The sequence below is a fragment of the Carassius auratus genome, chromosome 42 (genome assembly GCF_003368295.1).
Source record: "Carassius auratus strain Wakin chromosome 42, ASM336829v1, whole genome shotgun sequence".
Taxonomy (NCBI): Eukaryota; Metazoa; Chordata; class Actinopteri; order Cypriniformes; family Cyprinidae; genus Carassius; species Carassius auratus.
In genome coordinates, this window is record NC_039284.1 from 4,360,435 (window position 1) to 4,375,497 (window position 15,063).

Below are 15,063 nucleotides of genomic sequence, written 5' to 3' on the forward strand. Positions count from 1 at the left end.
TAAAAATATTTACCATCTGTAACGCGTTGTGTCAGGAGGGGGAACAAATATGGATAAATCACAAAGTTATTAGACCAGACAGACTCACGGAGGTGATTGACATTTAACAACGACTCGCGTTTTATTTCTCCATTCGAACTCGGGAAATTGTCCGTCCCATGTTCCACCGTCCTCAGCGTTACCAAAACAAAACAAACAAGATTAAAACAAAATGATTTCCTAACAGAAATTACCCACATACATGGGGGATTCGAGTCGCGGTTGTATACATTATGATACAGAGTGCATACCGTTTTACAGGGAGCGCGCAGCTCTTAAAGGGGCCACACTTATTTCCACTCGTTACACATCACACCTTGTTTCTTTACAAGATGATGAAGACCAGTATGATTATTAAAAATAAGAATAAGCACACAAACAATGAGATAACTTTTGTTTTAACAAATAAATAAAAATTTAGAAGATTTTTCCAACCTAATGTCATGATGCTCTAATGCAGGATGCTCTAATGCAATGCGCTCACAGAGAGTTTTCTTTATGAGTTAGACCTAGACTGAAAATCAATTGTCATAAGTTTGTTTGCAACAAAACAACTTTTAAAAGGGAACTACTAATGTCTCACAGAATCTTTACAACAGATTACAATACGTTCTTTCTCACTCAAATTTTATTGTTAACCGTGATGTTTAAATGCACTGTATTTATGTTCACACTATGATGTTTTATTTTATTAAAATAAAAACAAGAGGTTCTATACAGTATTATATTATTAAGCTTTGATCAACTAATTGCTAAGCAATAATCAGATAATCAAACTTATCACCCCTCCCCTGATTTGTCTCATGGCTTTTGATGATATAAATATCTTACCGACACAGAAGTTCAATATTACTGTTTAAATTGTTAAATTGTTTAAAATGTAATCTTTTTAGCTTTAATGTCCACCAATTTAATGTCCACACTCAAATCCTTGGAGCAAAAAAAAATATTTCATACATTCTATTTTCATTTGTCTAAGTCTCTAAGATATTTGTAATTACAGACTAAAAGCTTTAGATTGATTAAAACAATCAAGTACATTTCTCTTGAATATGTATACGACTAGCAGTACATGAAATAGTATAAATACATAAACTCATAAATTCATCATGATTCTCTCATATTAATGAATATATATATATATATATATATATATATATATATATATAAAACTTAATTTATATATGTGTCTGACTTTCTCTTCAAAACACAACAAACGTTATTATGACTTTTTTTTTTTACCAGTTTGTTGGGGAAAAACACATACTGTAGTGTTATGTTTCTAAGGTAGGATGTTTGTAGTTAAATAATATATTTAACCTAAAGCATTTTTCATTCAAACTCTCTAACGTACACACTTACACACACACACACACACACACACACACACACACACACACACACACACACACATAGCTTTCACAGACCCCCACAAACTGCAAACAACATTTTTTTGTTGTTTTATCATTTAGCTGTAGCTTAGAACCTATTGGAATTATTTTAAGCATTATTACACGTATAGATGCTGAAAGAGATCATTAACCTGTTTAACTCTAAAATTGTGAATAATGTTGCTTAAGACTAGTTTGACAAATAGAGGTATTAACATAAAACAATCCTGGAACCAATTCGAAGCATTTTAACAATGAGTTCTACCATTGCAGAAAATGTATGTTAGCACCACAGTAAGATATAACTATGTATGTGTGATTGACCAACTTATCAGATGTACAACATATTATTACAAGTCCCTGCTTACCTAGTTTACGATGAAACAAAAAAATATAGGCATGGTCTAACAATACAATTTACAGAAAATCAACAGCAGTACAGAGTACGAAGAGTCAATACAGAAATACAGAAAAGTATTCAATACAGATAAGTTGCAATACTCAAACATACAAACAACAATAGCAACATTTTGGAAGAAATCGTACAGCATCTTAAATCATCATCCTGCCATCTTGGCACACTTCACACATCTTTTTTTCAAAAGTGTGTTTAACTGTTTAGAAGTAGATGACATATAAGTGGTGAATGCCTCACTTCTTTCTGGGACTTTTCCAAATTTGTTGAAACTACAGTTGTTAAACCCCTTCTGAAAAAGTCTTGATAACGCCATATTGAGCAACTATAGACCAATATCAAATCTTCCTTGTACAGGCAGGACTATTTTTAATAACAAAAGGTAGTTTTTCATCAGCCGAAAAGCTACTTAAATTCAAATGGATTCCTGGGACATTTCTAAATCTGGTTTCCGACCGCATCACAGCACAAAGACAGTACTCATTAAGATAATAAATTATATTAGCTTAAATTCTGATTCTGGTAAAATATCTGTGCTGATACTACTAGATCGGAGTGCTTCGTTTGAGACTGGAAAACGGGGTCGGGCTTTCTCGGGTGGTAATCAATTGGTTCAGGTCATACTTAGAAGGCAGAGGTTATTATGTGGGTATAGGATAGCATAAGACTAACAGTATGTCCATGACATGCGGAGTCCCACAAGGCTCAGTTCTTGCCCCGCTCTTGTTTATCCTGTATATTCCCCCGCTATAGGGCAAATAATGAGAAAGAACCAAATTGCCTATCACAGCTTACAAAGAAAATAGTGTTTTCACACCATCTTTAACTTTAAGTGTTTTAAATGTACAGAGAAATTGTAAGTTTGAGGCCTTGTGTCTCTCAGCATTTTTGCAGACAGACCAGAAATGAAACCATAGTGTTATTTCAATTAATAACCTTTTAACAAATAGTGGTTATTTGTGTGATTTCATAATAAAATCATCTAAATTGTAAACAAACTATTATCTTTTATATAAAAATTTAATGAAAAATTGTTTAGTAAAACACAGTTGTGTAAGACACGAACCAAAATATCTCATCAGAGTTTTATCAGTCCTGTTGCACCTATGTTGTGTTCTATCAGTTTTAAAGAGCCACACAGATGGGAAATCAAAAATTACCTGTATTACAGTGTATGATGTAGCTGTCCATCAGTGTAAACAATGTGCAAAGTAATTAAACCAAAAAGTACACGATTTATAAAGTTATTGGCTTCTAAAGTAAGGAGTCGACTCTGAATCGCTGAAACGATTCGTTATAGATTTCAAATCTTTTGCCCATCTCTATGTACGTCACTAGGAACACTTTGCATAATAGTCTCCGCCTACCGTCATGAGAGAAACGGAACTCTGACCTGCCCCACCTCCCCACACAGACGCTCTGGTTGGTGTGATAGCATCATGTCGAGGAGACAGTGTGTTTTTTATTGTAAAGGCAAGTTTGTTTTATTTTTACTGCCAAAGAATGAAGATCAGAGGAACCAATGGCTAAAATTCATTTTTACCACAATACCAGAGCAGTACAACAAATCCCTTTTGTTGTGTTCACAACATTTCACTGATGACTGCTTTTCTAATCTCGGTGAGAACAGAGGGATTTTCAAAGCGTTTGGCCATAAAAGAGGGTTCATTACCAACTTTATTTAGAACAACGAGCATCTCCGAATCACAATGCGAAGTATGATTATGAAGTTATGTGTTTGTTTTCTCCTGAGCGTCTTATCAGTATGTGTGTTGTCTGCAGCCTTTTGTTTGTGCTGATCGTCATGTACAAACGCGTCATTAAAATGAAGTGTAACTCCGTGAATTCTCAACGAAGAGACATGAGAGAGATATCTATAGAAAGCTTGGCATGTCTTCTTTAAAACTAAACAAGTGCTGCCGAAAATATTCTGTGATAAAGTAATCCATATGAAAACAACGTGATGTCCGTTTTTCACGTCTCCCTTCAATATATGTCTAATGTGACCATGCCCCTGCGCTGAACGCGCTATTCAGATTCAAACTGAAGCGTGTGGCTTGAATACACCCACACAGAAGAAAAAGCAGTGAGACTGTTCAAATTTTTTATTTTACTGTTTGCTTCGCGGTGAGAGGAATAAGACATAATTCACCCCAAACAGATGCTAATGCATAGTTTACCATGGAGGTGTGTGCGGAACAACCAATCAAAACTGACTATGTTAGTTGACCAATCAGAACACAGTATGCTACCGAAAGGTGGGGTTTAAGGAAACTGAATCTTTTGAACAGCTTCGCGCGAACCGTTTGGGGATCTCTGAGAATTGAGGTAATTTTAAAATGAAATTTTGACAAAATGACAATGTTTTTTAACCTTGGATGGATTTAAACCTAATGTACAGGACTTAGAAACAGTGATAGGAAGCTTAGAATTTTCATCTTACTGGCTCTTTAAGAGTGTACGGCATATCGTGCCTGCAGATTATACTTTGAAGCTGTGAAGCTAAATCAATGATTTTATTAGGATGCTTTATTTCTTCTATAGACTTATACCTTAGACATGCAGAACACATCTGCGTTTTTATGTGTAGGCTTGCTAAAATTGGTCAGTCGTGACTCGTATCCAAAATGAAGGATCGATGCATAAAACTGTGACCATGAACATCATTAACTTAAAATAATGAAAGAAAATAATCATCAATATGCGTTCACACATATAACATTATTTGAAGGTTTCATTGATATACCATGGCAGTGAGTTGTTAGAAAAGCAAATTTATTTCAAGTTTACAGACATCATTGCATTTTTTTTTCGAAGGGATCTGACAAATCGGTTCTTTGACGCGGTTCATTGACTCAAACTCCCAAAAGAATCGGTTTGTGAAAATTAATCGGGCTTTTCATCGCTAACATCGCCACAGGGAAGGAGCGTATATTTCACAAATACTGCGGAGATGCATGTCTTTTTATATAGGGAATCTGAGCATGTGTATATTTAGAAAACAGACGTTTTAGACCGCTGCCCTGTATGAGCATTCTGGGGTCTTGACCCCGACGACCATGTTTGAAGTCTGAGCTTTGTGCTGGGATTTTTAGTTCCCCCAACCTAGAAGTCTGTAGCATTTGAATGAGGTATTAGTTACTCGTGTTAAATTTAACATCTTTGGAAAAACAATATATATATATATATATATATATATATATATATATATATATATATATATATATATATATATATATATATATATATATATATTTTTTTTTTTTTTTTTTTAAAGGAAAAGATTTGTTAAAACGGTAACACTATATAATAACTGCATGCTATTAAGCATTAGTTTAGCATTAGGAAACAGTTAATTCATCATTTATAAAGCATTAATAGACATTTATAAGCAGTTTATAAATACAGATATAAATGCTTTATACCTGGTTTAAAAGCATATCTATAATGTATTTAATAATTGTTTTTTCATACTTTATTAATGATCAATTTATCATTTCTAAATTATAGCATTATTTACACACCAGTTATTAAGGAGTTGTCCGTGGTTCATAAGATCACTTAGAATTGTAAGTAAATGATTAATAAACAATTTAAATGTGCATTCATCTTTTTATTAAGACATGTAGTAATAGTTACTTATAGTGTTAATAAATGGTTTATTAACATGTATTTCTTCTGTAATTCAGGGTTAATTCAGGTAGTTATAAAACATATGTAGATGTTAGTTAACTATTTTTGTGAGCTCATCTAAAGTGAGGACTATTTATGCTTTGTAAAGCTTTTACAAATGAGATTTAAAGGCTTTTAATATTTCTATGTTCTGTATCACTGTGTTGTGTTTGTTTCCTTTTTTTGTTTAGAAGATAACTGAGCCTTTAAATATCCTTTATAAATGCTTTACAAGGCATAACTAGTCCTCACTTTAGATGAGCTCACATAAATAGTTAACTGACCACTGCTAAATGCTTTATAACTACCTGAATTTACTACATTTCTTGTGATCTTATGAATCACTGGCAACTCCTTAATAACTGGTTTGTAAATAATGCTATACTTCACTGAGAAATGATAAATTGATCATGAATAAAGTATGAAAATACAATTATTAAACATTATAGATATGCTTTTAAATAAAGAATAAAGCATTCATGTTTGTATTTATAAACTGCTTATTACTGTATATTAATGCTTTATAAATTATGAATTATCCGTTTACTAATGCTTAATTAATGATTAATAGTGTGCAGTTATTATAAAGTGTTACCGTTAAAACATATTTAGACTAAACAATTGTATTCAAGAATAATGTGATAAAACTATTCTAAAATAGACTTGACATTTATGCAATGGATCAGCTGTTGTTGTGTTATTTCACAAAATAGCATTAGGATTCGGTTGTGTGTTCTTGAAATCAGACAATTGTCTTTGTCTTAAGAAAGAGTCAAACAGTCCCATCTGCTATCTGAATATTCAGTCTGTCTTCATCATGAATCATGAATCCATTCTAGAGAGAATGTATGGTGTGTTAGACAGGGTGCTTTATGACACAAAGAGGTATGTCTTCATCTCATTGAGCGTGACCGGTATTTAGGGTGACCAGGAATGTTAGGCATGGCAAGGCTAGTTTATTAGTATAGCACATTTCATACAATATGGTAATTCACTTTACATAAATGGAAGTAGAATAATCATTAAAATAATAATAATCACAACAGTAAAACAAGGAATAAAAAAAAGAAAAAAAGAAAACTCTTAAAATGAATTAAAACAGTTAAGAACAGAAAATGGTTATTGATAAGATACAGTACGACTAGTTCGGATGTAGCACAGTGCTCATTTCATTCAGTAAATGCACGGCTAAACAGAAAAAAATTACTCTGACTCCAGAATCATAACAAGATTCTTGAATTATTTTTAGTCGTTTGCCCCTAGAGTCAAGGTATGCATACGTCTTGAGAAATAAATCTTTGTTTCCAAATGAAACGACTTCAGTTTTCTCCTTGTTTAACCAAAGAATGTTTTGGCTCATCCAATCGTTAATTTCATCAATGCATCGGCAGAGGGAGTCAGTGGGGCTGTAGTCATTTGGAGACAAGTCTAGGTTTACCTTGGTAACATCTGTAAAGCTGTGATAGGCAATTTGGTTCTTTCTCATTATTTGCCCTATAGCGGGGGAATATACAGGATAAACAAGAGCGGGGCAAGAACTGAGCCTTGTGGGACTCCGCATGTCATGGACATACTGTTAGTCTTATGCTATCCTATACCCACATAATAACCTCTGCCTTCTAAGTATGACCTGAACCAATTGATTACCACCCGAGAAAGCCCGACCCCGTTTTCCAGTCTCAAACGAAGCACTCCGATCTAGTAGTATCAGCACAGATATTTTACCAGAATCAGAATTTAAGCTAATATAATTTATTATCTTAATGAGTACTGTCTTTGTGCTGTGATGCGGTCGGAAACCAGATTTAGAAATGTCCCAGGAATCCATTTGAATTTAAGTAGCTTTTCGGCTGATGAAAAACTACCTTTTGTTATTAAAAATAGTCCTGCCTGTACAAGGAAGATTTGATATTGGTCTATAGTTGCTCAATATGGCGTTATCAAGACTGCCCTTTTTCAGAAGGGGTTTAACAACTGTAGTTTCAACAAATTTAGAAAAGTCCCAGAAAGAAGTGAGGCATTCACCACTTATATGTCATCTACTTCTAAACAGTTAAACACACTTTTGAAAAAAAGATGTGTGAAGTGTGCCAAGATGGCAGGATGATGATTTAAGATGCTGTACGATTTCTTCCAAAATGTTGCTATTGTTGTTTGTATGTTTGAGTATTGCAACTTATCTGTATTGAATACTTTTCTGTATTTCTGTATTGACTCTTCGTACTCTGTACTGCTGTTGATTTTCTGTAAATTGTATTGTTAGATCATGCCTATATTTTTTAGTTTCATCGTAAACTAGGTAAGCAGGGACTTGTAATAATATGTTGTACATCTGATAAGTTGGTCAATCACACATACATAGTTATATCTTAATGTGGTGCTAACATACATTTTCTGCAATGGTAGAACTCATTGTTAAAATGCTTCGAATTGGTTCCAGGATTGTTTTATGTTAATACCTCTATTTGTCAAACTAGTCTTAAGCAACAAGTTGTCGATCGTATCCTTAAGGTCCAGATTGCGCGCACGGGCATTCTCAGTTGACAGTATGGCAAGTCCAGAGAGACGACTCTGTTCCATTGAGCTCCTGAGATAGCTTTTTATCAGATTTAGTTTTGGAAAAGAAAGCTCTCCTGAGGCCACTGTCACTGGGATGGTCAGAAAAATCATGAAAGCAATGCAAACCACTTTTTTGTTTATAATTTGACGACTCCATGTCTGTCTCAAGTTCAAAGTTTTTTTTACTGTTTTGCACGCAATGCCATGTTCACCTGGGGATTCCCCAGTTCCAATAAGAAACAAATTACACCAAATTTATCATTGTTCGTTTCAAAAATTTATTTAATTTTCAGTCAAATATGCTTTTGTCATAATTTATTCAAATCAATTCTCAAAAAATGTAAATGCGATCAAACTAAAGTTAGTCAAATGCGATAGGGGGACCTGGCTGTCAATCAAAATCTTCCAGTAACGCGGGCGGGCCCCTGATTGGTCCGGGCCCGTAAGCAACCGCTTACCCTGCTTACCGATAGTTACGCCTGTGCTGAGGACGGTGGAACATGGGACGGACAATTTCCCGATTTCGAATGGAGAAATAAAACGCGAGTCGTTGTTAAATGTCAATCGCCTCCGTGAGTCTGTCTGGTCTAATAACTTTGTGATTTATCCATATTTTTTCCCCCTCCTGACACAACGCGTTACAGATGGTAAATATTTTTATTTATGAAAGGTTTGTATAGAGGCCGTAAACGTTTCAGTGTGATTACTTCCACATGGGTAAACATTCTGTTTACAAACAGAGTCTGAAGTCTGTGAAAATAACTAGGACCATGTCTTTTACGACCATGTCAAGGGTTTCCGCGGGGTTGTAAAAGGTAGTAAATTAAATTATGCCAAATTAAGGCCAGTAAAAAGTAGTAAAAACTAGTAAACGTCATCTGACGAGGTAGTAAATTTTCGAAGCCCCATCTAACTGAGTCTATAACATGGGTGTCCAAACCGCGGCCCGCAGTCCAGTTTTTATTGGCCCGCAGCCAGGGTCCGAAATTAACAAGCGACAAGTGCGGTAAGATTTTCCGTTCGGCGATAGTGAAGCGCCAGTTTCGACGTCTGGTCTATTTTTTGCGCGAGCCGCAAGCGATCCGTGTCAATTCCGGAAGGAAGTCACACCAAGAAACACGAGACAATCTGGTCAATTGTCAAATTATAAGCAATTTTCAAATTAAAATACCGCGAGTGACAAAAGCGATCATAGGTGTGAACAGGCAGGCAGCGGACCGCGCGTGATTTTCTGTTCCGCGTCGCTTCGGCATCCAGTGTGAAACAGGCTTAATCTCAAAAGGCTATCCGCCACACTGGCGGGTGAATGTTCATCATACCAAAATAGTAATAAAAAGATATTACAATTTCCTTTTGTAATGTTATGATGCCTGGAAATTAGTTCAAATCTCCTGCGAATCTAGAGCGAGTGAGCAAAAGCGAGCATGCAAACCGTGTAGCGAGCGCACGGCAGAGCGGGAGAGACCTTGCATGTGTGTGTGTGTGTGTGTCTCTCTCTCTCTCATGCAGTGGTGACGCGTTTATATAAACGGCACCTAAACACAGTAAAATATATATATATCATGATATTTTAAGTGTTTATTAATAAACAAGTGTTTCTGTGTCAGCTGCAAAGATGAGGTTGACACTGACTCGCGATCTTCGCAGTAGTGAACGCACCGGAGAAAAATGCATTTCTTACGGATTATGCATACAATGTCAACTGGCGGCCCGTCAGAGATTTCCATCCGGCCCCCAGAATAATACTGAATTCAGGAATAGCCTTGTAAGAGGAAAAAGATTAGAGCTGGTCCGAATACCATTTTTTGAGCTTCGAAGCTTCGTTAGTAATGAACATCGACTATTTGAAGCTTAGGAGAGAGGGGCTGAATATATTTTTCTCTCTAATAAAGGTAGGAATCTGTGTCTGTATGTCCGTTGCCATTTTTATTATTTCGAGAACCGTTCATCCAATCGACTTCACGAGGGAGTGCAGTGTCGCATTTGGTACAACATAGATGGACACGCCAGACGCAACACATTCAGAATTAATAAACTTTTAGTAAACTACAGCAGCAGGGGTTCAGATAAAAAATCGGCAGCTGGCAGCAGGAAGTGGCTGCCATTGACAGCCGGAAGGCAGTAACTGGCAGCCGGATGGTAGGCGGGACCTGCCATTCAGTGGGAGCCAATCAGTTTCGACCAACGTGGGCGCAACCAATCAGATATAACTGCACCCAAACGCTTCAGTAATGGTTGCAATTGATCAAACGGTAAGTTCAGAAATTGGTCATCGGAGTAATTAATGTTTTTTTGCGTTGTAAGTTTGATTTTAATTGTTATTTTGGTGAACGACTTGGTAGACTTGGTGCCTACTTTGATTTAATTGTTCAATGAAATCTAATTAGTGGTAGCAACATTGTTTGTGTACCTTGTTAGGGGCCTACCATTAACTTCAAATTACGTTTGACGTACCATTAAATATTAACGTTTGTTAGCGTGTTAACAGTCTATTGAATAATATAAAAGAATGTTGTTTGACTGGAATGATAGAAGATAAATTTGCAACACTAACCATATATTTTTACATGTTAAGTCTTTCAGGAGATTGTGTGATATACATTAACTTAAGAGTTCTTAAAAGAAGTTTTTTTTTTTTTTTTTGCACTATTGAGGTGTGTTTTCTCTAATACTATGCATGTGCAGAAGTTGTAAGCATGTGAATGCAAAACAATTTTTTTATTTATTTTTTTATTATCTATACAAAATATAATGGACCGGTTCATAATTCCTTATAACTTTTAGGTCTAGTTTCACAGACAGGGCTTGGATTAAGCCAGGATTAGGCTGTAGTTAAATTTAGAACATTGAAGTAGCTTTTGTAAACATGCATTTAGAAAAAAAAAAAAAAACATTACTGATGTGCATCTTGAGACAAAACCATGGCACTGACACCTTTTTTTTTTGTAATGCCCAATAGTTGCCAGATGCTGTCCTGTTGGAAATTCTTCTTTACGTGATCCTGGAGGAGGGGTTATGCTACATTACTAAGTCCGTCTTTGGTTTGTTCCAAATTCAGAAGTCTGCTGTACTGTATACAGACTCCTTTCGAAAGCGGGCACAATCCAGCTGGCTTAGCTGAGTATCTTCTTTTACATATTTGATTAGAGGTTTAAAAAGGTGCCATAACATTACATTTCCCAGTTGCCATGTCTGAATGTTTATCTTTGTAATAATGTTGTTTTCATGCTCCTCATCTCAATATACAGGTGGAACAAAATGGAGAACAAGTCTAAGCCATGTCAGGAATTCAACAAAATGTACACCCTGCAGACACTGCGACGAGGTTTACAACAACTGCTTACCAGGTGTGCAAATTATGCATGAAAATGTAATCACTGCTCTGTACATGATGACAAGATGCAATGGGAATAATCATTAATATGGGTGTGCATGCATGTCTACTGTTAATAAAGCAATTTAGGTATTAAAGTCACCATTTTCTTATGAATAATAAAATGCAGCAGCTAGAGTTCTTCCTAGAATCAGGAAGTATGACCGGATTAGCCCAGTTCTGTAAACCCTGTACTGGCTCCCTATCAAACATCGTATAGATATTAACATCTTCAATTATATTAATCTGTTTCTTTCTTATTCGAAGGTCACTGCAGTCACCCGGATCGAGTATGTATCCAGACCAGATGGTGGATCGCACCTAGAAAGAACCTCTACAGCCCTGAAAGACAGCGGAGACCAGGACAACTAGAGCCCCAGATACAGATCCCCTGTAAAGACCTTGTTTTTTCTCCATTTTGTCACCGGTGGAGTTTTGGTTCCTTGTCGCCTCTGGCTTGCTTCGTTGTGGTCACTTCATTTACAGTGATATCATTGACATGATTGCAAATGATTCCACAGATACGATTTAAACTGAACCGAGCTGAAGGATGACATCACTGAATTGAATGATAAACTGCCTTTTAAACTGACTACAAACTGAGTTTACTAATGTCCTTCTGCATTATTGACTGACACACTATTTTCCTATATAATACTGTAAAGTTGCTTTGCTTTGATCTGTATTATTAAAAGCACTATATAAATAAACGATGCTTGACTTAACCATGTTGCAAGAGGAAAATGAGGGGAGATGCACATCCACCCTGGGTTTTACAGTGATTGGTGCAAGATGCTGGAGAAGTAACTCCGTATCAGTTCTGATCTAAGAGTCTTGAAAATACCTCCGGATTGTTGTTAGTGATTCTGATTGATATTTTAGTCTGCTTGCTTACTGGATATATTTTATACGGTTTACATTGTAAAGAACTGACTTTGACAACTTACTAACCCAGTTACAAATTTAACAGCTACTTTATACTATATGTATATATATATAGTTGTTTCTTGAAATACTACAAATATAACCGCAAATTATGATTTTAAATAAAGGTCTCTGAGACTTCTCTCTTTTCAGTCATTTGTGTATATAGCCTATAATAAATATACAACATACACCCAGTAAGTGCCACTCTCGTATATAAATTGTTTTATTTCACACAAACAATGATACATGCATGCATAAACATTCAGCTGGAAATTAACGTTTAGCAAAATGATCTTATTTCTTTGTTTATATTTGATCAATTTTTTTAAATCAAATAATATACAATACTGACCTTTATACTTATTTAAAAAAGTATTGAACATAATCATAATTGTATATAATTATTTATTTGTCTTGTTGCCGCCGGCAGCCTCCTCCAATTTCCGGGTATTAGCGACAGCTGCCATCCGGTTTTATTGGCAGCCACTTCCTGCTGCCAGTGACAGCCACTTCCTGCTGACAGCTGCCGATTTTTCGCTGAACCCCCTCTCAACTACAGTCAGAACAGCGCGAGCGGGAAGCGGCGCACCTCACGCGGGCAGTACTTATTATGCTCCAAGAACGGACACTGCAAAATTTAAATAAAGAAAAACAAACAACGAAAAACGAAATTTAAATAGCCTCAATAAAAAACAAAATTTAAATAGAGAAAAACGAAATTAATTTAAATTAAAAACGAGATTAATTTAGATTGATAATAATAATGTGTGCAAAAAAAAAATAATTAAAATGTCAAATTTTCAAATCGAATACCAACCCAATGAAAGAATATTCAAATATTCGGGTCCGTTCCATATTTATTCATTTTTAAATCTAATGAAAAAAAAAAAGCAAATGAGGCACACAGGTACAGCATTTCTAACAGTAGGAACTATGAATACGTACTTATCAGTCCATTCTTCATTAAAACTATGGTTCTCTGAATCAACTTTTCGCTTAAGGCTCTTTGAGAGTGCCATTTTTCATTCAAATATATTCAGAAGGTCTTTCTTCTAGTGTTCTCCACAAACTACGACCTGCATGTGACAAGATGTACAGCTTGACAGCCTCACAAATATGAAGCCTTAAATATCGCTATCGCCCCCTGGTGGCTTGCTGCAGTACAGGTAATATGTAAAAAAAAACATAAATTTGGGATTAGAATTAGTATATATCAAATAATAACATATTAGGATATAATTTGATTTTATTATTGTATATTACGAGTATCTGGCCCTTACAGTGTCTGCCGAGAAAAATTCTGGCCCTTTGACAAATATAGTTGATGACCCCTGGCCTAAAGCCTATGGGCCATTTCATAGTCAACGCGAGCGACGCGCTCCCTTTCATAGTCTAAACAGTGAACGCAAGCGTCACGGGTGATGCGTGTATGCAATACACCGCTCACGCAACAGGGGGTAGTAGAGTCGGGTGATATTAGTAGAGTCGCGTCGCGTGATCTTCAGATCACAATGGCAACTGAAGAGGAGTGTGTTCTGTTGCTGATGAACTATCGTATAAATGTGGATAAATACGTATAAGTTCGCATAATTTTTCCTCTTCGCCCGCCATTGTATTCAAACCTTCTTCTTTTGTAAACACAATATACTTGAATTAATGTACAATACTTGTAATGTCGCCCCCACCGACAACGCATAGTATTGCGTGAATCGGCGCGTCACGTATCAAAAACTAGGACGACACATTTGGCTACGCACCGATGCATAATGGCGGCCGAAGCGTAACGATGCGTAGCCTCGGGGACGCGTATCCGTACAGATGCGTTGACTATGAAACGGCCCTATAGCCAGGGGCGGACTGGCCATCGGGAGCACGTGCTGACGTGCAATAGGCTGTTATGCAACTATGAATTAATTGACGGTCTTATGAATCCACGAATCAGGCGATCGCGGAGTGATATGAGCCCACCACATGACTAAACATCAGCGAAGCACTGCCTTATTGGCTATATCCAGAGGCAGGCTTTATCTTAGAAAATCGCACAAAAAATGGAGCGCAAAGGAGGAGCATAGAGGGAAAGGAGAAAAGCCCTGGCGCAAGTTGCTGCAAAATTCCAGCCATTTTCGCCAGTAAGGGAGCAGGTCGGTCAGAATAACATTTATATTTACAATGGTTCTCTGAAAAAACCGAACTGTTCAGTTTAGCACACACGGTTCGACACGCGCTGGGACCGCTGTTCAACTTAAATCTGACAGAGCATCTGTAATATGTTTTAAATGAATAACACGTAAAACAAACAAGGTTCAGATAATATATGTTTCTGTTGATGCATCTGCATTCTGGATTCCCAGACATTACAACAACAGCGATGAAAAAAACCCTCTACTCTTGTTCACTCTTGTTCAATACTAACACGAACACTGGATCAGTTCATTCTCTTAAAGTGACAGTCTTTATATTAATCGAACAGCAACAACCAAGAAATCACTCACTGCTCTTGATTAAAAAAGCTTTTTTTTTAATTTAAATAAATAATAATCTTTAATTTATAGTCCAAAATGCAATGCTGTTTTACATTTGATTACTTTAATTTCTGTACCTAAAAACTAATGCAAGACCTACCTAAAAAAAACCTGAAAGTCAGTTTATTTTATTTGTATATTTACTCTATTGTATTTATTTGTGCT

The 15,063-nt window shown here is 36.0% G+C and overlaps 1 protein-coding gene and 2 long non-coding RNA genes across 4 annotated transcripts in view; 2 read left to right on the plus strand and 1 right to left on the minus strand.

The window, feature by feature from the left end:
• Nucleotides 1-15,063, minus strand: part of kif6 (kinesin family member 6) — a 304,965-nt gene that overhangs the window by 194,969 nt on the left and 94,933 nt on the right. The window lies entirely within an intron of this gene.
• LOC113060446 (uncharacterized) lies at nt 10,323-11,385 on the plus strand. Its single transcript, XR_003278252.1, has 3 exons — nt 10,323-10,375; nt 11,036-11,235; nt 11,325-11,385. It is a non-coding gene; the product is annotated as an uncharacterized LOC113060446 (long non-coding RNA).
• LOC113060448 (uncharacterized) overlaps nt 14,325-15,063 on the plus strand; it is a 39,203-nt gene continuing 38,464 nt past the window's right edge. The window contains exon 1 of the long non-coding RNA XR_003278253.1: nt 14,325-14,517. This is a non-coding gene — a long non-coding RNA (uncharacterized LOC113060448). The remainder of the gene's footprint in view (nt 14,518-15,063) is intronic.